Source organism: Gracilinanus agilis, chromosome 2, assembly GCF_016433145.1.
Source record: "Gracilinanus agilis isolate LMUSP501 chromosome 2, AgileGrace, whole genome shotgun sequence".
Taxonomy (NCBI): Eukaryota; Metazoa; Chordata; class Mammalia; order Didelphimorphia; family Didelphidae; genus Gracilinanus; species Gracilinanus agilis.
The window spans coordinates 357,794,869-357,822,347 of NC_058131.1; positions in this window are offsets into that span (position 1 = coordinate 357,794,869).

Genomic DNA, 27,479 nt, shown 5'->3' on the forward strand with positions numbered 1-27,479 from the left:
ATTGAATGAGATCCTAGATACATTGCCTTAGTTGATTCAAATAGTACTTTCCTGACATATAAAATCAGGGATTCCTCTTAGTTCTTTCCAACTCTTATTTTAGTCCATTCAGTCAAATAGCTTACAATCTCACTTAGGAGTTACATAAAAAGTTCATTTGAAATAATTTTGAAGAGGGGTGGGGGGGGGGGGACTCTACAAATTTAGATGACCTTTTCTTTCCCCTGAGAAAATGCTTGAGGGAAAGACTCCTATCTTTCAGTGGCTTGCCTGTATATATCCATGAATCATAGTATAATTATCTAATAAACAGAAAACATGTAGGTTGCAACTAATTTTAATGATTCCATTGTGTTCTAGCTTGTAGTTTCTTTTTCCTGCTGCTTACAAAATAGTTGTGGACAAACTTAGGTGACTCTGACCCTTTGGCTAATATGATAACCTCATAATGCCAAATAGATGAATTGATAATAGGTTTTCCTAAGTGGAATATGACGTGATCAGACTTCAGCATTTAGAAAAATCACTTGGACTATTGTGTGGAAGATTAATAGATATGGAGAGAGACATGAGCTAGGGAGGTTCATTTAGGAATTGAATACAGTTTGGATTACAAAAAGCTCATAATTATGTGAGGTCTTAGAATGCATTAAGTCTAATTCTTACCTGAAGTTAGAAACTCTTTCAAAGCATCCCTTGTAAGTTTTCTTTCAGTCTTTCTTTGAACACTTCTAGTGACAAGGGAGTTTACTACCTTTTGAAGCATATTGTTTTGTTGCTCTTTCACTATAATTTTTAAGAACTCCTTCCTCATATTGGGATGAAATCTGCTTCCTTGAAGCTAGCAGTCAAAGCACTTGAAAGAATACTACCCAAGAAATCAAGAGATTAGTCTTGAAGCCAAGGTGGTACCACTAATATTTTTTATATCCCTTTTTAATAATTACTTCCCATTTAAGGAATTAAATGATCTCTTAAGTCTCTTACAGCACTAAGGATTAAGAAAGGTATTTTATATGGTCAAATACCCCATGTCTCAGCTCTGTGGGACAAAAATAGAGTGAACTTCATTAGTATTTTCCCTCCATGAGGTTCACTGATTCTAAACTTTCTCTCTTTCAGAGAAAAGATATTGAATATCAAGAAATGCATGATGTGGAATACATATATACATACATATATGTATATACATACATATATATGCATATACATGTAGTAGTTTTAGGAATTAATGTGGACATAATTAATTTGCTTCTTATCTGAAGGTCATTACACTCTAGTCTCAGGCATTCAGGACTCAGACTAGAAAAAGAAAAATGTAGACAGAACCTGAGAACTCAAAACTAGGACTTAGCCTAGTTACTTTTTTAATATAACTGTAAGAAATAATGTGATACAATGGGAGTTCTATACCACATTGTCTAATACAATTAAGATGTTAAAATAACACAATGAGTTAGATGAACCAAGCCTAAAAAGGCCAATAATTGGGATGAATGCAAAAGTCTCTACATGCATTCAAATAATCAACTTCCCAAGTACAGAATGAAGGAAGCATGTTTAGCCAATAGTTGATTGTCACAAATTTTTCTAACTCAAAATTTTCATAAACAGGAATTATATATCATATATAAAGCTGAATCCATGAGACAAGAAAATAAATATTGAAAAATTAAAGACCTCATTAAATAACATTGGAGAACTGTAAAAATGCTTTTAGCTCCCATAATCATCATATATGTCACAAAATGGTGAATTCAGAGCAAATAGTTTCACAGGTTTTATATATTTCACTGCCTGGTTGGGGGTGGGGGGCATTGCCTGGTTCTTTCACAGAATTCAACCTAAATCCTTCCTCACTTATCAACATATGATCAGTGGTGTCAAGAAACATAAAATAAAAAGAACACTGTACACAGAGACTGATATAATGTGGTAAAATTGAATGTAATGGACTTCTGTACCAGCAGCAATGCAATGACCCAGGACAATTCTGAGGGATTTATGGTAAAGAATGTTACCCACATTCAGAGGAAGGACTGCAGGAGAGGAAACATATAAGAAAAGCAACTGCTGGAACGCATGGGTCGGGGCGGACATGATTGAGGGTGTGGACTCGAAACTACCACACCAATGCAACCACCAACAATTGGGAAATTGATCTTGATCAAGACACATGACAAAACCAGTGGAAATGTGCGTCGGCCATGGGTGGGGGGAGTGCGGGGGGGTGAAGGGGAAAGTAGGAGCATGAAACATGTAACCATGTTAAAAATGATTATTAATAAATGTTAAAAAAAAAGAAACATAAAATAAAAGGAAAGAAACTGGAGGACTAGGAGAGAAAAATGTCCTGTGCAAGGTATGCCCTAGTTTTGGCAAAAGGGGAAAGAACAGAATGTACATGAAATGAACTGACTTCATAGAGAGCTAGTTATCTTCTCCAAAAATTTACTTTAGATAGGAACTTTGAGGCTTGCCCATGGGGAAAATCTGTGAAGCAGTGAATACAAGAGAGACTAAAGGGTGAAGAAGGAAATCAGAAAATGACTGGAACCACAAAAGAAAGATGAAAAAACTAGTTCTTCAAAGGAAAAAAAGAGACAGATACAGAAAGAGGTAGACAGATACAGAGACAGCCCTAGAGACAGACACAGAAAAAGAGACACAGAGACAAAGAGACAGATACACAGAGGCAAAGATAGAGGAAAAGAGGAAGGAAAGTAGAAAGGAAGGAAAGGAAAGAAAGAGAAAGACATAAGTAAACAGGTCTGAGGATTTCAGTATACTGTAGGCTCAGTGTGTCTCAACAGCATTATGGAATATAACAAGTTAAAAACAGGTCTCAGCTTGCTTTAAGGGAAACGTAAGACAATTGGATGAGTTCTGGCTAGATTCTTGTTTTTTCTAGGAAAAAATATTGAAAAACTTACAGACTTAAATTTAAGGTTAATCATTTAATCAATCAAATATTTATTAAGCTCCTACTATGTGCCAGACACTGTGCTGAGAATGCAAAAAGAGGAAAAAAGATAATTCCTGCCCTCAAGATAATTACAATCTAATAAGGGAGATAATATTCAAGCAAATGTATACAAAAAAGTCATATAAAATATAATCAGGAAATGGTTAATAGAAGGAAGGCACTAGAATTAAGAGGAGGTGGGAAAGGCAAGGTACAGTTTTAGTTGAGAATAATGAAATTCAATAGAGCCGAGCCATATGAGGATCACTTGAAGGGGTTGGTAATGTTTATATTGGAGAAGATGACCTAGATTAAGAGTGATTGCCATCTTAAAGTACTTGAAGGATTACTTGAGAATAGTGATTAGGTTTCTTCCACTTAGCCATAGTGGGCCAAAATATGAGCAATGGATGGAAGCTATCCAGAAGCAAATTTAGGACTGATGCTATAAAAAAATATGCTAAAGAAGGGCCAATGGGTTAAATTTACAGAGAGGAAGTTAGACTCAGATGAAAGAAAAACCTTTCTAATAATTTAAGCCATGAAAAATTAGAATATCCTGATTTAATAATACATTTATAAACTACTTGAAGGTTTTAAAGAGCTTTATCTCATTTGGTCCCTCACAGCCCCTTAGGAAGATTTCAATTCAAATCCTGTCTTTTATAATTTCTTGTTTTGCAGAGTTCTTCTGTCAGTTAAGGAATTTAGAATCTTGGGAAAAAGTTTCAGTTGGTCCTGGAGACTCATGCAGGGAACCAGGGTCCAGCTGAGCTCCTTCTTGAGATTGAAACCTGGCCTAGATTTGCAGTTTCTTTTGAGATTTGTTAATTTAGCTAAATCCTTTGAATCTCCCTACCCTACCTTATTCCTACCTTCATTTCCCCTTACCTGAATGTCTGAGAAGAGTGAAAGGAGAGTGAATCTCAGAGTTAGTTCAAATCTGTGTTAATTTAGTCCTACCCTGGCAACAAATTATCAATTGAGTCTTTGTATCCAGCTTCCTAACCCCATTAATTACAAAACAACCTTAAGAGCTGAATTAAGGCAGGTCCTTTCTCAGTCACGTTCCTGCTTCCCTTCCCCACCTGAGGTTTCTCTTAGAGGCTGTTAGGGCTACCTTAATCCTTTACCCTGACAATCTATCCTAGAAGACAATAAACCCCATTTGTATTTAAACAAGACCTTTTGGCTACTTCATTAGTTAATTAGTAAGAGAGAAAGGAAGAGAGAGAGGAAAAACATATTCTGGAGTCTGAAGGAAGCTGAGGGTGTCCATTTTGAAGGAAATATAACTTCAATACTAGTCCCTTCCTGTGAAACTGACTAAAGTCTGAAATCAGTTTCAAGCTGTCTTGGCTGACTCTAACTTGGCTCTGTAAAGTGTCCTTTTACTTGAAGAGATAAGTCTATTTCCCTTCAGTGTTTTGTCTTTAACCTGAGTCCCAGTCTGTATTTCCTGCTACTATTTGCCTGCCTTAGATTCATTCATCCTTTCCCTTGCAACTTTGGCTACTTCAGTGTTATACTCCCTAACTCAGACATTCCCTTATTTCTCCTACCACCTCAACTACCAACCTTCATCATTATACCTGCCTCATCCACTATATTGCCTTAATTTCCCTACTACCTAGTCTATTCCTTTGATTACCTCCAGCCTTGGGTCCCTTGCCTTGCCTTATTTCCTGTTCCTACCAGTGATTACCCCTAGCTTCAGTCTCATTTTACACCCTTCTTCAATCCCCTTATTACATCTTAATAATTCACCTATTACACTATGGACCAAAGTTGTTGTCAGGATCAAATGAGATAATGTTTGTAAAGTGCTTCTCAGGGTTCCTGGAAATAATAAGAACTATATAAATATTATTGTTGTTGTTGTTGTTGATGATGATGATGATGATGCTTTCTCTACCTAATTACAGAAGACACATATAAGAGTAAAAGAAAAAAATTATGGGGAATTACATTCAGGCTCCATATAAAGAAGTTTCCCAATAATTAAAGCTATCTAGTAATGAAGCTGGATGCCTTGAGTATTAAGGAATGTACAATTTTTTGAGTATTTATATAGATGGTAAATAACCTCAATTTGAGGATCCTATAGAATGTTTTCCTTTAGTAGGTATAATGACCTCTGGCATCCACTTTTAATTCTATGTGTCTAGAATTTTAAAAAAAAATTTTTTGGAGGGTGGTGGTGAAGGGCACATAATTTGAATGGCCAAGAGAAATACTAATTACTTGTGCCATAGAATCTATACTGCACTGTGGCTCCTCTGGCCATATTTATGCCAAAAAATATTCCTTCTGCAAAGCTGTTGTGTGAGTACCAAGAGGAACAACTTGTTAAAAAAAAACTTTGATTAAGCTATGGCTGAGCCTAAAATGATGAAATGCTGGCTCTCCCTTGATAGGCTTTCACTGTGGGTAACCTGTAATGGTTTATTAATTTTGTACACATTCATTAAGAAAAGGGCTAAATTCATCAGGATTGAGTTGTGACAAGACAGGCAAACATCTTTGGGGAAAACCATAACTTCTTTGAATCAAGTTCTTTGAATCTGTCTCAATGGAGGAAAAAACATACTAAAACAACATTCATTATACTGGTCTAGTCACTTAATGCTCTCACTAATAAGTTAAACACTCAGGAGTCCTAAATGACTGACACTGTTTGCTGCTTCTTTCTCAACATCTACATTGCCTTCTCACACTAGCCCCACCCTTTTAAATGATTGGGAACAAATTGATTTTATATTAATTTATTCATTAGTGAAGATTTAACTCATCTGTGTAAATATACCTGCACTCTGTCCCACCCAAATTGGCTCATACAAAATCTAAGTATAACATATAATTACACTAGAATTTGTTGCTTTCCATCCTGTTTCTAGACTCTATTCAAAAGAGGCAGAGGTTGAATGTACAATTGTAGAACTGCCCACACTGATCCACTTTTCCATTCCTCTGCTTCTATGTGAATTTGCTCATAGTACCTCCTTTTCACAAATGTTGACAGGAAGCTTCTGAAAAGTCTACTTCTCCGTTCTTAACTCCTCCAACTTTCCAAGTTCATCTCCAAAAAATCATCAATTCATATCTTTCTACTTTCAAAGAAATCACATTTTAAGGGAGCAGTCTACCTTTTGCCCAACATAAAGACACAAAACTTATCAGACATTTCTGAGTTCTATTAAATTCTCTCTTCAGTGCATCCTAGACAACTGTATATCTTAAGAAGCTCATGTTATCTTCTTTTTTGGTTTTGTTTTATTTCAATAATAAATACAGTTTTGAATTCTCCCCTCCCTAACTAATAAAAATAAAACCAATTACAAATACATGTATATCATTACAAAAATCATATTCCATTATTAGTCATGTCCACAAAGCCTGAAGAAAAAAAGAAATAAAGAAGTAAATAAAGAAAAGAGAAAGAAAAGTGCTTTAATATTCACTTTGGGGTCCTTCAATTCTCTAGCATGCTTCTTAATGAGTCCTTTGGAACTATGGTTAGTCTTGTTAATCAGAGTTATTTTCTTTCTTTTTTCTTTTTAGTGTTTACTTTCTGTTTTAGAATAGAGAATTAGTATTGATTCTAAGGAAGAAGTGAGGTAAGGGTTAGGTAATTGGGGTTAAGTGACTTGCCCAGGGTTTCGCAGCTATGAAGTGTTGAAGATCAGATTTGAGCCCAGGTTCTTTCATTTCCAGGCCTTGTGCTCTGTCCACTGTGCTACCCAGATGTCCCTGCATTTGTCTTTCAAAATTAATTATCATTACAATTTTGTTGTTTTTATTTTTTAAAAAAATGTTCCCTTAGCTCTGCTTATTTCACTTGCTTCATATCATATAGGTCTTTCCATGTTTTCTTTTTTCCTCCTGAAACCACTCCTTATATAATTTGTTACAGTTCATAATACTCCATCCCATTCATATATCATAACTTATTCATTTATTCTCCATCTGTAGGCATCCCATCAGATTCCATTTGTCATAACAAAAAAGAGTTGCTATAAATACTTTTGGACATATGAGTCTTTTCCCTCTTTTTTTCATTACTTTAGGGTATAGACTTAATAGTAATATTGTTGGCTCAAAATTTAACAGCTTTTTGGGCATAGTTACATATTGCTTTCTAGAAGAGGTGGACTAATTCATAGTTCCATCAACACTGTACTAGTTTTCCTGTTTTCACTTAATGCAATCCAACATTTGTCATTCCCCCCCTTTTTTAAATCTTTTTAGCCAATTAGATAGGTGTGAGATAGTGCCTCAAAGTCGTTTTGGGGTTTTTTAATATTTCATTTTTTAAATTACATGCAATCACAATTTTTAACATATTTTTTCTAGATTTATAAGATTTAAATTGTCCCCCCTCCTCTGTTTCCTAACTGCTCCTGGATATGGCAAGCAATTTGAGCTGGATTATATACATTATGATCATGCAAAAACATATTTCTATATTGGCCATTTTTGTGAGAGAATACTCATATAAAACCAAAATCACAAAATAAAAATACAAATAAATTAAAGTGAAAAGTAGCATGCTTTGATCTGCATTCTGACTCAACAGTTTTTTCTCTGAAGGTAGATAGCACCTTTGTTGTAAGTCCTTCAGAACTGTCCGGGATCGTTATATTGCTGAGAATAAGGAAGCCTTTCACAGTTGATCATCATATAATATTTCTCTTACTGGGTACAGTGTTCTACTGATTCTGCTTATTTCACTCTGCATGAGTTCCTATAAGTCTTTCCAGATTTTTTTTCCCAGGAATGTTTTATTTTGCATTTTCCTAATTATTAGACTAGATTTAAAGCTTTTCATCAATCGAATGTTATATCTGGGATTTCTTCCTCTGAAAAAAATGAAAATTCATATTTTTTGACTATTTATAAATTGAGGAATTTTTTCCCGTCTAAATTTGATTCAGTCACCTATATATCTTAGAAATGAGACTTCAATGGGGGCAGCTGGGTAGCTCAGTGGATTGAGAGCCAGGCTTAAAATGAGAGGTCTTGGGTTCAAATCTGATTTCAGACACTTCCCTAGCTATGTGACCCTGGGCAAGTCACTTAACCCCCCATTGTCTAGCCCTTTTTGGTCTTCTGCCTTGGAACCAATACACATTATTGATTCTAAGTTGGAAAGTAAGGGTTTGAAAAAAAAAAGAATTGAGACTTTTATAAGAAAAACTTACAGTAAAGATCCCCCCCCAATTTCCTACTTTTCTTTTAATTTTAGCTGCATTTATTTAATTTGTGCAAAACTTTTTAAATTTTAGGCAATTAAAATTATCCATTTTAGCTCCTGTGAACGTCTTTCTCTTGTTAGGTCATAAACTTCCTCAGAGGAAGTTTATGACCTAACAAGAGAAACAAGAAGGAATGGATGAGGAATAGCAGCTGCAGGCCTCAAACCATATTATAAAATATAACACTAAAAATATAACATATTTTTATAAATAGAGAAAGAGAGGGATGAAATAGTTTAGACAAGGGACAACCAGAAACTATGGAACTCTATAACAGTGATTTATAAGCCCCCAAAATACAAATTACTAGAAGAAAGGATCTATTTGATTTTTAAAAATAATTTAAAAAACAAAAGAAACTGCAGGAAAATATGGAAAACAGTTGCATAGAAATTAGACTAAGAATTAGGTGGTGCAGTGCATAGTTAGAGCATTAGATGATGCAAATAGAAATTGGACCTCAGCCTCTAGCTCACGATCTTGGGCAAATCACTTAATCTCTGTCCTCAGTTTCCTCATCTGTAAAATGGAAATAACAATAGCACTTACCTCCTAGGGTTGTTTTGAGGATCGAATGAGATAATAATTATAAAGGGCTTAGCATAGTGTTTGGGAAATAATAAAAGCTATGTAAATGTTATCTATTATTATTATACTGCATTCTACAACATATTCATATGAAATACTTGTTTAATGTTAATAGTTATAAGATAAAATGCTAATATATCTCCTATTTACTTGGGAAAATGTTATATATAGGTGAACATGTATATATATTCATAATTTATGTATATATATATATATCTGGATCTAGATATATTGAGCTATATCTCTACTTATATCTCTACCTATCTATGTTTTATAATGCTTTTTGAGTTTAGGCATTTCTATCTTGTCAAGAGTAAAATTGAAGAAGCCACTTATGACCCTGATTTCTCTGTCAATGGTCAGAGATTTTGACTTGCTCTGTTTCTAATCTGGGATGATTTCCATTGGTCTCAGCCTGGTGGGCTCTAACTCCTGGAAATTTATCATATTAGTGCAATCTTTGTGAAGGCTCCCAATTTTCTTTAGCCTTACTAGAACAAAGACCTCCAGTGATCAAATGATATACCAGCTTCAGCCTTCCCAGAAGTCTGAATTTTCAGCTTCACAACCATTCCTGAAAAAGAAATGTATTTGTAACAAAAAAAGGGATAACACACATTCCCCCCACCCAAAAATTAAATAAGATAACTTTGATAACAAGAAATTGAAAATTTTCTGTACAAACAAAATGAACAAATTAGCAAAATTAAATGGGAAGCAATGAAGAGAGAAAAACTTTGTACCAAATTTCTCAAAGTTTAGTATTTAACACTCACAGATAAGTAATATATACAGTGTATACCAATATTTAAAAGCTTTGATAATTTAACACTGATCTAGAATTTTGGGACACCATCAATATCTATATCATATAATCTATCTATCTATCTATCTATCTATCTATCTATCTATCTATCTATCTATCTATCTATCTATCTATCTATGTGTCTGTCTGTCTGTCTGTCTGTCTACCTGCCTATCTGCCTATCTGCCTACCTATCTATCTGTCTGTCTATCCATCCATCCATCTATCTATCTATCTGTCTGTCTGTCTGTCTGTCTGTCTGTCTTTGTCTGTCTACCTGCCTATCTATCTGTCTATCTATCTATCTATCTATCATCTATCTATCTATCTATCTATCTATCTATCTATCTATCTATCTATCTAAGCATAGTCCTTAATACAAAGTAAACCCTTATTAAGTGTTTATTCTAATAGAAAGATAAAGAAATAGCTGTTAGGATTCTTAAGGAATTAAGTCCATTTCTCCTCAGAAGTATTACTTCAATGAATCAAGTGACAAGTACTAGAAAGCACCAGCAACTCCATGGTGAGTGTCATTCCCCAAACAAAGCAGCCCCCATCACCACCATTGCTGTTGTCATTCTGTATCTACTTGTGAATGCATCTGCCATCTCACCCTATACTTTCTGCAGTACTAGAAAAAGAAAACAAAACAAAAACCAGAAACACTTCAGCAGAAAGCCCCACTGTCGATCTCTGAATCCTCAATAGTTTCCCAAATGACCAGAACCATAAAATCAAGGGTTATCTAGTGAGGGTTTCCAAACTAATTTCTTTGCCAGCAGTGAAATGAGTCTTAATTTGGTTGTCCTTTATCAGTGTTCCAGAGATTCTTGAGCTATATTCAAATGAGGAAATTAAGGATTAGAGAAGGGAATAGATTTCTCTTAAATTAAACAACTTGTAAGTAGTTAGAACTGGGACTCAAACCTTGATCTTCTTACCCAGTTCATCATTCCTTTCATTATTATAGGCTTACTGAGGGTAGACAGTTTTCCATCTCAATTCTCTATTTCCATATCTGAATAAGATAATGTTATACACGATAGGAATTTAGATTTTTAGGATTCAATTGAGTTGTATTTGTAAAGATCCATAAAAGATGAGGGGAGCAATTGGAGAAATTTGATCATTTCTCTGTATGCTTAACATAAACTAGAGTGAGCAACATGGCTCACATCTGGGTAGATTAAGAAACTAGAAGCCAAGGTGTTCAAAGATGTTATCAGTTGGAGTGAAGAGGAAACTTTGAGTTAGCCATTTGAGGAAGAAGGACAATGACCTCAGGTTCCATAGAAAACAACAATAAAAATCTAAACAGGATGGAGACGGTTTTCAAGGAGAAAGTGTCTTTACTGAATTTCAGTAAGAATATTTGAAATGAAGCAAGGAGAATGCTAACTCTTACTCCGGCCCTGTGCAACTGGGAAAGGTAAATGAGTTGGTGGGAGGTAAGTGAGCAGTGGAGAGGGTACCAAGGAGAGTAGTGCCTTCAAGTATTAAAGAACATATTAGGTTTTACTGAGTAAAAGATGATAAAAAGAGCATTAAAGGCAGAAATCTAAGATCATATGTTTCAGAGTTGAATGGGATTCTAGGGAGTTTCTAATCCACTCATTTAATTTTAAATAGGGAAGAACAAACAAAACAAAAAAAAAATAAGGTCCAGAATTGTTTAAGATCACATCAATATTATGTGGTAGATCCTCCATCCCAAACCAGGGGCTCCTGACTCCAAATACAATATATTTTTTCCCTTGAAAGTTAAAGCAATAAAATGATGGCAAATATTATTATAACATTAATGCTAATCTCTGTATTCAAACATTAACTACTTGGGTGATTCTAAACAAATCTCTTTCCCTTGCTGAAGCTCAATTTCCTCCTCATGAATTGGGGATGATGACATCTACACTATGAGTTTCACAGGGTTGTTTTAGAAATGCACTTTGAAAAAAATCTTTCATCTCTTAATTATAGTTATAATTATTATGACCATCATCATAATAACTGACAAACTGAGTAAATTTTCTTTTTTTTTAAATCCATACCTTCTTAGAACCTGTGTATTGGTTCCAAGGCAGAAGAGCAGTAAGGGCTGGGCAATGGGGGTCAAGTGACTTGCCCAGGGTCACACAGCTAGGAAGTGTCTGAGGCCAGATTTGAAACTAAAACCTCCCGTCTCTAGGCCTGGCTTTCAATCCAATGAGTCACCCAGTTTCTCCCTGAGTACATTTCTATTGTGTTTTTTCCATGCACATGATGTCCTGGGTAGTACCTATCCCTGTCCTTTGGGTGGGGAATATCAGGGTAAGATTAAGTGATTCTGGAAGTCAGACTTGTGAGGTTGACACCACCATTGTTTGTAATGGTATCTTCTCAGGATTGAATGTTGTCAACAGTGAATTGTTCTGAGCTTTCCCAGGGCTTTATAGACTTTGGCAAGCTTTTCTCTCTCATTTAACAGTGACTTCACAAGTATTTAAGAGGCTTCCTGGATTCTCATGAGAGCTATAATTATATTTTTAAAAGATGAGGCCAACTTAAGTTTTTAACCACGTATAAAATACATCCCTCCCCACCATTACTTGCCCTTGAAATTAAGGGCAGAATTAAGGAAAATAGAGAGGAGTTACTGGGGAGGTAGTTTGACTTTGAAAGGAGAAGAATTTCTAGATACAATATGGTAGAAAGATTTAGATTTTTACTTGAGACTTAGGTATAAATCCTACATTAGCCATTTACTGCCTCACCATGAGTAATTGTTTTCTCTCCTTCTGACTCAGTTTCTTTATTTGCATAAAGGACATAAATATTGTATAACACAGTGTTGTCATGAGGAGCAAATGAGATAATGATTTTGATTCACACTATAATCATAAAGCAATAAATAAAAGAAATTTAAGTGATATTTAATAAATGTTAATTAGTAAGTAATTATTTAAAATAAATAAGTTTTATAACAATTGAATGAACTGTCTTAGAAGTAGGGAGTTTTCTGCCACTGTAGTGGTTGAAGTAGAGGGTAAAAACTGGGGATCTTTCTATGAACGGATACAGAATGAAGTAAGCAAAGGATATTCACTCAAAAGACAAGATTGTAAATAAAAACAACTTTAAAAGACTTGGGAACTTTGATCAATACAATATCTCATTGTTTCTTATGACACAGTCATATTCTATCACCACTGTATACCACAATTTGTTCAATTATTCCCCAATTGGTGGACATTCCCTCAATTTCTAATTCTTTATGACCACAAAGAAAGCTGCTATACATATTTTGTACAAGTCCTTTCTCCTCCTTTGCTTTACAGACCTAGTAGTGGCATTATTAGATCAAAAAACTTATAGTTATATTTAAGCATTTTTTAAGTGAAGGAAGAAAACAGCTAGAATAAAACTTAGGTGATTAGGACAACTTTGAAATTGAGGAAACTCAAGCAAAGTAAGAAGGAGAAATTATGGTGATATAAAAAACAAAACAGATTAAGAAATCTAATTTTAAAATAGAAAAATGTTATGGCTACTTAATAGTAGAAAGTCAATGAAATAAAAAAGTCCCAAGTATGCATATTATATACTTAAAAGTTCTTTGCCAATACAAAAATAATTATAGATATTTTTCTACATATTTGTCTTTTTACTTAAAAAATTATTTAGGCTATAGACCTAGTAGTGGTATTAGTGGATCAAAGAGTATGTACGGTTTCAAAGACCTTTGAGCATAGTTCCAAATTATTCTCTAGAATGTTTGGATTAGTTCCCAGTTCCAACACTGCATTATGGTCTCGATTTTGTCCTCATCTCCTCCAACATTTGTCATTTTCTTTTTCTATCATCTTAAGTAAATGGATGGGTATGAGGTGGTATCCCAGAGTTGCTTTAATTTTTATTTCTCTAATAATTAGAGATGTAGAGTATTTGATATGACTATTAAGAGCTTTTACTTCTTCTTAAGAAAATTTCCTATTCACATACCTGACCAATTATGAACTGGCTCTTATTTTGGTAAATTTGGTTCACTGCTGAATGTATTTTAAATGTAACTTTTATCAGAGAAACTTGTTGGAAAAAAATAATTTTCTTCTTTCATTCTAATTTTGATTGCATTTGTTTTATTTGTGTAAAATCTTTTTTTAATATCATGTAATTGAAATTATCCACTTTACCTTGCATGATCCTATATCTATTGTTTGGTCATGAACTTTCATTCAATTCATAGATTTGATAGATAATTTTTTTCTGAGTTCCCTTAATTTGCTTATGATGTCACCTTTATGTCTAAATCATGTGCCCATTTTGATGTTATCTCTGTATGGTTTATGCCTAATTTCTTCCAGAGAACTTTCCATTTTCCAAGCAAGTTTTTCAAAGAGTAAGTTCTTGTCCCAATAGTTTCAATCTTTGCGTTTATCAAATGCCTGATGAATGTGCAAATTTACTTCTGTATATTGTAGACCTAAACTATTCCATTGATAAAGCATGCCATTTCTCATTCAGTGTCAAGTTATTTTAAAGATTACCACTTTGTAGTATAATTTGAGATCTGCTACTGTTAGGCCGCCATTCTTTTTGGTTCCCCAACTGATTCCCTTCATCATATTCTTGGCTTTTTGTTCTTCCATATGAATTTTCTTGTTTTTTCCTAGCTCTGTAAAATATTTCTTTGGTAGTTTAATTGGTATGGCATGAATAAGTAAATCAATTTCAGTAATATTATCATTTTTAATTTTTTTTACTTAATCTACCCATTTGTAATTATATTTCTTCAGTTCTTAACATCAGTATTTATTTGTGTGAGGAATGCTGTTTAACTGAGCTCATTCAGTTTCTTGTATATCTTGATGGATAGATCCTTAAGTATATTATACCACCAGCAGGGATTTTAACTAGAATTTCCCTCTGTATTTCTTCCTGCTTGCTTGTTGGTAACATGTAGAAATGTTGATTAAATGGGTGGGCAATATTATATTCTATAACTTTGTTACACTTCTTAATTGTTTTGACTTTTTTTAGTCGACTAATGTTTTCTAAATTACCATCATAGAGGGGGCAGCTGGGTGGCTCAGTGGATTGAGAGCTAGACCTAGATTCAGTAGGTCCTAGTTCAAATCTGACCTCAGACAATTCCCAGCTGTGTGACCCTGGGCAAGTCACAACCCCCATTACCTATCCTTACCACTCTTATGCCTTAGAGCCAATACACGGTATTGACTCCAAGACAGAAAGTAAGGATTTAAAAAAATAATTAAAAAAATAAATTACCATCATATAGTCTATAAAAATGATATACTCCTAAGTATTTTCTTCTAACTATGACTATTTAAATGAATTATCTCTGACTATCTCTACTTGAAAAAACATTGTTGGTGATATATGGAAATGCTGAAGATTTATGTCACCTGAACTATCTATTTATTCAATACCATTCCAATGAAATTACCTGAAAATTATTACATATGATCTAGAAGAAAATCACGTATAAAAAGAAATGGTCAAGAATAACAAAGGAATAGGGGGCAGCTAGGTGGCTCAGTGGATTGAGAGCCAGGTCTAAAGATGGGAGGTCCTAAATTCAAATCTGGCCTCAGACACTTCCTAGCTTTGTGACCTTGGGCAAGTTACTTAGCCCCCATTGCCTAGCCCTTAGTGTTCTTCTGCCTGAGAACCAATACACAGTATTGATTCTAAGATGGAAGGCAAGGTTTTTTTTTTTAAAGAATATCAAAAGAATAAGAGAAAAAAAGTCCATCAGTACCAGATTTTGAACTATATTATAAAGGGATAATTATCAAAACCATCTGGTGCTCTTCCCAATAAGATTTCCAATAAGATTAGAAGTGAAACAGGATATACATTATCACCACAACTATTTAATATCGTAAGGGAAATGTTAGCTATAGTAATGAGAAGAAGAAATAGAAGGAATTAGAAGAGGTAATAAAGCATTCAAACTATCACTCTTTGCAGATGATATGATGATATGCCTAGAAAATCCTAGAGAATCAATCAAAAAATTAATCAAAACAGTCAACAATTTTAGCAAAGTTGCAGGATATAAAATAAACCCACCAATAAAAGAGAAAAAAAACTACTTGGAACTGGATAAATAGAAAACTAGATTAATGGAAGAGAATAGGCATACAACAAACTGTTGTAGAAGATTATAATAACCTTGTATTTGACAAAAGTAAAATTATAAGTTTTGGTGTTAAAATTCACTATTTGGTAAAAATTGTTGGGAAAACTGCAAAGCATTCTGGAAGAACTTTTTTTAACTGAATGTGTGATTTTTTATATTTAAAATTGATCTATCAAGCTTAAATATATCTGTCATCATTAAAGAATATAATTTTACAAGTTTGGTATTTTAATGCAGTTCAGGACAATAAATATGGCAACTGTGAACTAGAAAATTAATATCTTCTCCATGTAAATATCAATCCTGAAGGCTCATTCAGAAGCTTACTCTAAAAACTCAAATATCAGTATCATAAGCTCTACTCAAAAATGTAAGCCTATTTAAATTAAGCATTAGAGAAAAATAGTGGTGATACTTAAACATAATATATCATATTTGGTACAAGATTAAAACAACTAACTTTTTTTAATGTCCTGGTTCTAGATATATATTTACATATAGACCTAGATATATTTACATATAGACCTAGATATATTGACCAAGATCAAATCAAAATGGATATATGACCTAGGCATAAAAGAAGATATAAGCAAATCAGAAAAAACAGGGCTATTAGATTTATGGATAGAAAGATAATTGATAAATAAACAAGAGAGAGAAATTATTTTGAGATACAAAATGGATAATTTTGAATATATTAAATAAAAAAGGTTTTAAACAAATAAAAATGTAGCCAAGATTAGAAGAAAAGTAGTAAATTGGGAAAAATTAGCATAGAATTTATTAGATAGAGGTCTCATATCCAAAATAAATATAGATAACTTTGACAATTATATGAGAATATGAATCATTCCCAAATGATAAATGGTCAAAATAGATGAATTGTCGGGTTTTACATGAATAAATTAAATCTATGTAAATAAATAAAATATAAAATACATGAAATATTCTCTAATCCATTATTAATTATAAAATAAAAACAACTCTGAGATATCAACTCACACCTATCAGATTGGGTAAAATGATAAAGGAGCAAAATGACAAATTGGAGGGGATATGAAGAAATGGGGATATTAATACACTGTTGGTGAAACTGTGAACTGATCCAGTCATTTTGGAGAGTAATCTGGAATTATGATTAGAGTTAAAAATCTGTGTTTACATTTTGACCCAGCACGACCACTACTGGATTTTATTTCCTAAGGTAATCAGGAGAAAAAAGAAAGAACATATACACTCTAAAATATTGATAGCATCTCTCTTTGTGGTGGCAAAGAAGTGGAAATTCAAAAGATACCCATCAACTGGGGAACAGCTAAAAAACTTGTGGCATATGATTGTGATGGAATATTATGGTATTGTAAGAAATGATAAGCAAATTAGTTTTGAAAAAAAACAATGGGAAAACCTACATGAAATTATGAAAAATAAAATGAGTAGAATTTAATATGCAGCAACAGAAATGTTGTTTAAAGAATAACTTGTGTACATCAACCTTCAGAGAAAAAGCTGATAAATAGAAATAAGAATGACATAGTTTTATAACTACATCTCTCTTTTTTAAATGATGCTTTCTCTAATGGGGGTAGGGTAGGATAGGAAGGGAGTTACCTGGGTATTTTAATGTAACAAAAACTAAATTTAAAAAGAAAGTGAATTTCAAAAATTGTTTGTACTTGTAGTTAGGAAAAGTATCACAGCAAAAGGTGATAATTGTGTTTCTTTATTACATCTGCTTTTTCCTGCATTTTTCTTATTATTACTATAGCTAACATTTCTAGTAATATATGAAGTAACAATGGTGATAATGAGAATCCTTACTTCCCCCCAATCCTATTGGGAAGATTTCTAGTTTATCTCATTCTGCTTGCTCTTGGCTTTAGATTGTTGTTCAATTGTTTCAGTTTTTCTGACTCTCTGTGACCCTGTTTAGAGTTTTGTTGGTAGAGATAATAAAGTGTTTGTCATTTCTTTCTCTAGCTTATTTTACAGGTGTGACAAACAAGGATAAATAATTTTCCCAGGGTAACACAGCTAGTAAGTGTCTGAGAACAGATTTGAACTCAGAAAGATGAGTTGCCAGTGCCACTGCCTTGTGACACTTAACTGCCCAGGTTTTACAGTTTATCATTGTAAGAATTCCATTTATTCCTTTGTAATACAGTAATATAATCTCTCTGCTGCTATTTTTTAAAAATGTCAGTATTCATTAACATAGATATTGGTCTATAGTTTTCTTTCCTTGTTTTTGTTCTCCCTGAATCAAAACCGCATTTCTGTCATAGAAGTCAATTGATAGGATCCCTTCTTTACCAAATGTTTTTGCCATGTGTGTATATGTGCATATATGTCTGTGTGTTTGCAGAGGGGCACTATATTAATCTTCAAGTGTTGAGTCATTAGTTTAAAATTGTTGGAGGGTAATGTTGGAGGAGTTAAGCTTAATGCTTTCTCTACCCTGCTGTCTTGCTTCTGCCTTCAGAGGTCCAAGCCTTCCCTGTCATTATAGTTTATGTTATGTGAGGAAAAGAACATTAGATGGGGGTGGGATATGAATCTTCCATGATTGGCTGTGCTACACCTAACCTCTGTTTGCCTCAGTTCCCTCCTTTCTAAAATGATGGGGTTGGAATGAAATAGTTTTTACCTTCTTTCAAGTTTTAAATACCATGGGTTACTTGGATTAATAGGTTAATTATGTGGAAATATTTTGTGAGCATCTAAGTTCTAGGGCACAGTGAGTTGGTAAGAATTGCCAGTCATTTGAAAGACTACACCCATGAATTATGGTATGTTTGTTAAAATGAGGCATGTTACTTAATATTTTGAAATTATCCTAACTGCTTAAAGAGAAAATACAATTTTATTGTTTTTTCCACACACCTCATTGCAATTTTCCCCCTCCTGTCATATTTACAGAGCTGTATATAGACCAGGGCTATTTTTTTCCCCAATGCACCTCAATTGTTTTGCAGGTTCATAAAAAGAAAGTGATGCTATTCCTCTATTAGTTATGACTGGGAAAAGAGACAGAAAAAATTACAAGATTCTTTTCACATGTAATCCAAAGAAGGTTCTGTTACTTGATAAAAGATCAAAGGCAGTTGGAGAAAGAAACACTTCAAGGTTTTGCCCTTAGATATATCTGAGAGTGACATTAAATAAATAAGAAATGAAGTCAATAATCTGCATTATTTGGGTAGTTTATGGAATTAAATGTTGATCATAGTATCTTGGGAGAAGAGTAGGACCTTAGATAGCAGCACAGAGCCCTGAACATGTTCTCCATATTGTTGTGAGGAGGATTATTTAGTTATTAGTTAGGAGACCTAACAGGAAGGGCTGGAGAAGTCCAAATGGAATGAGGAAGCAGGAAGTGTCGCTTGCTCTCTGAGACGGACTCCATGGTGGTTGGGACAAGTTGCAACTGACCCTAGGAGACCTCAGATTTCCAGAGATCCTGAAGGAAGACTGACATCTACTTGTGGGAGATTTTGGTAGAGACTATTAATCCCAACCTGAGTTGCAGGTTAACTTGGGCTGGGTTAGCTCCCAGAATCTACCCACCTGAAAGAGCACTGTTAGTGGTCCTGGAGGAGCTGGTACATCGCTGGAGAGATTCTGGACTCTGCTGTGAGGATTCCCACTTGAGTCCTGCTATTCTCTGGGCCCTGTCTTGCTTAGGTCTCAGTTCAGTGTAGTACAGTCCCTCCCCTGACCCTGTGGTTTGCCCTTAGTCTGAAAGTGTAGAAACCCCTATTCCCATCCTTTACCATAGTTTCCTTAATTAAAATTGTTATAAACTCTCTTGCCATTTGCCTGCTAGTTTTCATAGGCCTCATCTAGATGGTGTAGAGTGGCAGTTAGGGTCTAACTGCCACTTCTGTTAACAGACATCTCCTTAGCAGTTAAACCCAGGCTCCCTACCTTGTTTGGTCCTGCCTTCTGTCATTCCTGTCTCCCTCACATCCCACTGAGCCCACAAATAATATTTTAGTTAACTTCCCTAGTTTTCCCCAAAATAATATCTATGGTATCCTCTCATATCCTGCACACACAAAAATCTTAATTATTTGAAATGTCCATTTTTAAAGGTCTCATGCAAATTATTACTATGGACTTGAAGTCAATAAACATTGACTTAAGTTCTGGCTCTAAATTGAAAGGAATTTACATCAGTATTACTTTTCATCAGTACATGACTCCTACAAAAAACTGATGTATCAGGGCATAAAAAATTCACAACCAAATGCAGAAAAGCATAAGTAACAAATGCATCCTTTTCAAATCATAACAATAAAACTATAAAAAATAATTATTATCACATGGTTATAATTGATAAGAGTCCATGGGAAGACAAAAATTAATTGGAAACTAAATTATTTAATGTTAAAAAGGGGGAGAATCAAAGAGCAATTTAGAGAAACAATCAGTAATTTCATTAAATAGAATGACAACAAGGAGACAACATATCAAAATTCTTGGGATGAGGTCAAAGAAGATCTTAGGGGATTATTTATATACCTAAACAGTTATACATATATATCAATGAATTGGGCATAGAACTAGAAAAAAAACCAGAAAAAGAACAAATTAAAAATCTCCAATTAAAAACTAAATTGGAAATCCCAAGTACTAAAGTATAAATTAATAAAATTGAAAGAAAAACACTAAACTAAGAAATAAGATTAGGAGTTAGTTTTATAAAAAAAACATATAAAATAAAAAACATTGCTTAATTTGATTTTAAAGACTTCCGGGTTAAGATGGTGGCAGAGTAAAAAGCAGCTGCTTAACCTCTCCTAACCGAAACATATAGGACTCCTCAAGGGGACATTAAAAACAAATCCAGATGAACAAAGGGACCCCACAATGGGGCACAGCATTGAAGGTACATGGGATCGGGGCATTTCCATGCTAAAAGGGGGTGAAATAGCTCTACTAAAACACAAGCTGAGCAACTCCCTCCCCCCCACCTACAGGGCCAAAGCCAGAGCACAAGAGATAGAGCAAGTTTGGGGCACCAATTAAGTACTTGACAGCTACCTGGGACCATCAGGGCCTGTTCCTGAGAGCAGCAAGACTTAAGACAGCAAGAGGCTAAAGAATGCATGGACTTTGAACACAGACGCTGAGCGAAGGCATGGTCGCAGCTGCAGAAGCAGATTCTGAGCACAAGCGAGGAACTTGAGTGGGGACCCAGTGCAAGACTGTGGAAACAGCTCCCTGAGACTGTTAAGGAGCTTTGGGCAGAAGAACAAGCAAGGGGACCACCAAGAGGCTTGACTCTGAGAACAACTAAACTTGAGACCTCAGGAGCCCAAAGAGCTCAGATAGACCCTGGGTGTGAGGATAAAGCTGAGACGTGTTATATGCTGGTGATGGAATACTATTTTGCTCAAAGGAATAATAAACTGGAGGAGTTCCATGTGAACTAGAATGACCTCCAGGAATTGACGCAGTGTAAAAGGAGCAGAGCCAGAAGAACATTGTACACAAAGACCAATACACTGTGGTAAAATAGAATGTAATGGACTTCTGCCTCTGCAGCAATGCAATGATCCATAACAATTCTGAGGGACTTATGGAAAAGAACCCTACCCACATTCAGAGGAAGAACTACAGGAGAGGAAACACAGAAGAAAAGCAACTGCTTGAACACATGGGTTGAGGCAAACATGATTGGGGATGTAGACCTGAAACTACCACACCTATGCAACTATCAACAATTTGGAAATAAGTCTTGATCAATGACACATGTTAAAACTATGGGCTGGGGAGAGCGGAGGGTGAAGGGGAAAGTAAGAACATGAATCATGTAACCATGATAACTTTTCTAAAAAATAAAAATTATTAAAAAAATTAAAAAAAATTATTTTAAAAATGAAAGAAAAAATCAAATAATCATTATCAGAATTGAAAAAGGTTAACTCACCACCAATGAAGAGGAAATTAAAGCAATCATTAAGAGCTATTTTGCCTAATTATGTTCTAATAAAATTGACAATCTAAGTGAAATGGACATTTACAAAAAAATATAAATTAACCAAATTAAACAGGAAATAGAAGACAATCCCATATCAGAAAAATGAATTGAACAAACCATCAATGAATTCCATAATAAAAATTCCCTAGAGCCAGATGGATTCACAAATGAATTCTATACAACCTTTAAATACAAAGCAATCTCAAAATTACTTGGGAATATATGCAGAGAAGGAATCCTACCAAGTTTTTTTCATGACCCAAATATGGTACTGTTACCTGTAATGTAGGGTTGCAGCAGAAGCTTTTTACTTTTGCAAATTCAACTGTAGCAGCCCTGGCAGTTAGGAGGTTTAGAATGTTCACAAAAAACAGTTGGAGCCTGATTCTATAAATAGTCCTGAAGCTCCAACTGAGGGGCTTTTGCCTTTTGGCTTCTGCCTTTGCCTGTGCTTCTTGTCTTTGGGGCATTTGGAACTAGCTTGATTTCTCTGAACCTCTCCCTGACCTCTGCATTTTACATCCTGCTATTTCCCTGAATTTCTCCATTGGGCCCTGGGAGGAAGGGTGGGATTGGTGGTTGGACATTGTGGCTTTAGCTTCTGTAGGCAAGTAGGACATCCTAAATCAAGCCACCCCTTTATTTAGTGATCTGATAAATACTTTACTTCAGGGCAGTGAAACCTTCCTGACTGGGAGAGTCGGCCTCTCTCAGTCTGATCCTCCTTCCTGGGAAGTTTCCACCAGCACCAGCTTTCTCCCTAACAGCAGTTACAAAGCCCTGAAACCCTCCTTCCCTCAACTTATCCCTGCCATCAATAAATCCCCTTTGTTACCTACACAAAAGCCTCTGGTGAATCGTTGTATTGAATATTAAGGCAAAGGATGAAGAGGGAAGAAATTACTTTCATTTTATTCTTGAGGGAAACCTAGGCATCCATCTTGGGCAGGAAGTACCCAGTCGAGACTTCCTGCAGACATTCAGTTTCACTGACAGGGAGGAGCCTCTTGACTCTCCCCTCAAGGGACTTTAGAAATTAACAAGAGAAACCCTCCAGACAGATTTAAACATTTCTGGCTGACCCAATTTCTCTTGTATCATAGAGACAGACCTTCCATACCTAAAGGATCCAGCTTATTTCCTCTCAGCACCCTCTGTCTCTAGCCTCCTGTGATTAGCCTGTTTAAGCAGCCCTTCCTATACTCCCATTCATTCCCTTACCTTCCTATATACTACCCATTCGTCCCTTAACTCTCCTATCACCCTTTATTTCTCCTTATCATCAACATTTGCCCTCTTTTTTATAACATACCTGAGTCAGGAAAAGCAAAAATAGATAACAAAATTTATAGGTCAATTTGATTAATGAGTAGAGGTGAAAAAATTTAAATAAAATATTAACATGGAGAATACAACAGTATATCATAAGAATCATTCACTATGGCCAGGTGGGATTCATACCAGGAATGCAGGCCTGGTTCAATATTAGGAAAATTATCAAAATAATTGACCATATCAATAGCCAAACTAACAGAAATCAAATGATTAATCTCAATAGAAGCAGAAAACCTTTTGACAAAATACAACACCTATTCCTAGTAAAAACTAGAAAGAATAGGAATAAATGGGTCATTCCTTAAAATAATAGGTAGTATCTACTTAAAACCATCAGTAAGTTATCAATTGCAATGGGGATAAATTAGAAGCCTTCCCAATAAGATGAGGAGTGAAGGAAGGATGCCCATTAGCACCACTATTATTTAATATTGTATTAGAAATGATAGCTTTAGCAATAATAAAAGAAAAAGAAATTGAAGAAATTAAAGTAGGCAATGAGGAAAGTAAACTATCACTCTTTGCAGATAATGATATATATAGAGAATCCAAAAGAATCAACTAAAAAAAATTAGTTGAAATAATTAATACCTAGCAAAGTTGCAGGATGCAAAATGAATCCACATAAATGCTCAGCATTTCTATACATTACCAACAAAGTTCATCAACAAGAAATAGAAGAAAAATCCATTTAAAATAACTCTAAACAATATAAACTACCCAAGAATGTACTTACCAAAGCAAGCACAGGAATTATATGAACACTATTACCAAACACTTTTTCACATGAACAAAGTCAGATTTAAAAATTGGAAAAATATTAATTGCTTATGGTAGGCTGAGCTAATATAATAAAAATGATAATTCTACCTGAATTAATTTACTTATTCAATATTATACCAACCTACCAAATAATTATTTTTTAGAATTAGAAAAAAAATAAAAACAAAATTTATTTGGAAGAACCAAAGGGCAATCATATCAACAGAATTGATGGAAAAAAATAGAAGGAAAGTGACCTAGCAGTACCAGATCTCAAATTGTACTATAAAACAGGGAGCAACAAAATAATCTGGTACTAGTTAAGAAATAGAATGGTGGAGCAGTAGAATAGATTAGATGCACTATATATAGGGGTAAATGACCTTAGCAACCTAGTGATTAATAAACTCAAAGACTCTACCTTTTGGAGCAAGAACTCACTGTTTAACAAATACTATTGGGAAAACTGGAAAACAGTATGGTAGAAACTAGGTATAGACCAATATCTCATACCCTATACCAAGATAAGGTCAAAATAGCTTTATGATTTATAAAGAGTGATGCACTAAATAGAAGAAGAGAGAATAGCTTATCTGGCATTTCTTAGAAGAAGGGAAGAATTTAAGACCAAATTTAAGAATTTAAGAGAGAGCATTATGAAGTGTAAAATGAATTATTTTTGTTATGTTAAATTAAAAAGCTTTTGTACACAAAAACTAATGTAACCAAGATTAAAAGGGAAACAAGCCTGGGAAAAATTCATAAAAAATTTCTCTGATAAAGGTCTAATTTCACAAATCTATAAAATTAAGTCAAATTTATCAGAATATCATCCATTTTCTATTTGACAAATTGGTCAAAGCATATGGACAAGCAATTTTCAGATGAAAAAATCAAAGCTATCAATAATCACAAGAAAAATATTCTGAATCACTATTGATTAGAGAAATGCAAATTAAAACAATGCTAATCGTTTTATACATACATATACATATCAGTATCTATCAGTAACTATCAGATTTAACAATATGACAATAAAGGAAAGTAGTAAATGTTGGAATGGATGTGGAAAAATTTGGACACTGATGCATTGTTTGTGGATTTGTGAACTGATCCATTCTAGAGGGCAATTTGTAACTGTAATGGAGGATTGCCAGGGATGTTAACTAGTATAATTTGTGGCTTCACACTGGGGTGAGAGAGACTGGAATGTCAGATGGACAAGAACAAACAGGATAGGGAGACCAGGGTTTACTGCCAAGGAGCTAACTGTCAACAGGAATGGCAATTAGGCCCAACAGTCACTCAGCCCACCTAGACAAGGGCCTATGGATCCAGCAGGCAACAGGTAAACATTTTTAACTGTTTAATGAGGGAAACAATAATAAAGGATGGGAATAAGGGATTCTACACTTACAAGATAAGGGCAAACCACAGGGTCAGGGGAAAGACTTGACTACACTAAACTAAGACCTAAGCCAGGCAGGGCCCAGAGAATAACAGGACTGGAGTGGGAATCCTTACAATAGAGTCCAGAGATGTTTTCAGGATGCCAGGAAACAACTCCTCCAGAACTGAAGGTCCAAAGCAGCCCAGTAGGGAGAGGAGCCTGCAAGCTGTCCACCAGATAGCAGATCACTCCCTACTCAGTGCTGTTATGCAGGATAGATGTCCTCTGCTTCCAACCTTCACCACACTCCAGGATCCCAGGGAATCAGGGTACAACTCCACAAGCTCTGAGGTCTCCCAGGGAATCAGTTATTGCCTGTAACTCCCACCATAGAGTCCTTCTCAGAGAGTGCAAGCAACTTCCTCCTTCCCCATTCTATCTTGGAATTCTCCAGCCCTTCCTGCTAGGTCCACATTATTATTATTTATTATTTATTATTATTCCTGTTGACTCCCTAGGAGCATAGGGTCACAACCATCTCATGCCAACGGACTCTGTTCTGAGCAACTTCCCCCAGCTGGGCCCATGTCATTCTGACTGTTTTTGTTTCATTTGTGGATGACCTGGCAGGTAGAGTCTTCATATAACCGCTGGATGGAAGAGGAAAAAGAAGAGTTTTACAGCTCCCTACAGGCACTACTTGATGGCGCACCAAGAAGAGACCTGAAGATCGTTATGGGAGACTTGAATGCAAAGGTAGGAGAGGATAACACAGGAAAGGAATTCATCATGGGAAGGCATGGAGTAGGCACCTGTAACAAAAATGGAGAGCTCTTTACAGATTTCTGCGCCTTCAACGATCTTGTTATTGGGGGTACTATATTCCCACACAAGAAAATTCGTAAGTCAACCTGGACTTTGCCTGATGGAAGGACAGAAAATCAGAGGTCCACATTAACTATATATAAACTAATACCTAAATAATCCTCACAACAGAACTATGCTCAAAGGGCTATAAAACTGTGCATACCCTTTGATACTTGCACTGGATCTGTATTCCAAATTGATAATAAAAGAGAGCAAAGGCCTTACTTGTACAAAACTATTGATAGCTGCTCTTTTTGTGGTTGTGAAGAATTGGAAGTTGAAGGGATATCCATCAACTGGGGATCTGCTGAACAAATTATCTTACTTGTTGATGAATACTGTTGTGCTATCTGAAATGATAAGCAAGAAGATTTCAGAAAAAGATAGAAAGATCTGCATGAACTGATGCAAAGTTAACTAAGCAGAACCAGGGGAGCATCTTATACAGTAACAGTAATATTGTACTATGACCAACTGTGAAAATTTAGCTTCTCTCATCAATGCAATGATCTGGGACAATCCTGAAAGTCTTATGACTAGGAATGCTATCCATCTCCAGAGAAAGAACTGATGGAGTCACATGAAAGCACATCAAAGCATACTATCTTTCACATCAGCTTATTTATGGTTTTATTTTGGGGTTTAATTTTGTATGACAGTCTGTTTTGCATGGTAATAAAGATTTAAAAAATTCTAGTTTTGATTCTTAAAGTTTGAGGGATTTTAGGAAATTCATGAAAATCACTTCACCTTTATGAAATGAAGACTAGATTATCTCTAAAGTCCATTACTACTCTAACATCTATCATATGATCTTTTGACTTTCAAATTCAGTATCCTTTTCACTACACCACACCAGTATATTCCACCATCCAGTCCTATCCCCAAAGAGTATCTAACTAATGAATAAGAAGACATCTAGACATTGTCCAATAGATCCCTCCACCCAACTCAGTTGTCTCTCTACTGGCGTTTGATACTTGCACTGAAACAAAAATTGCTGCCCCTCCCAGCACTCTTGAAAGGGTTAAGACCCTTTCAAAGAGCAGGTCACACCCAACGCCTGCTTCATCTAGCTACTTCTTTCTTCAAAAATGAATCACTAGGAACAATGCCAATGGGCTTCAGCTGGGCAGCTCCAATACAGGGATCAGCCAGAATTTCCCTAGTGACTCACCCCCTTGAAAGGAATGGAAGTCTGGGGAAATGAACTGATTGTTCAGAAAATGGAGATTGCCTGTCCCCTGAAGCTTATATCTTCCTAATGAATCTAAGGTATGACTCTTATAATTGTCCTAATTTCTCCCAATGATGTGGAGCATAAAACGTTCCCTTTAAGTATATGCCCCAATAAATATCTTCTTTTTTTGGAGCTGAAGGT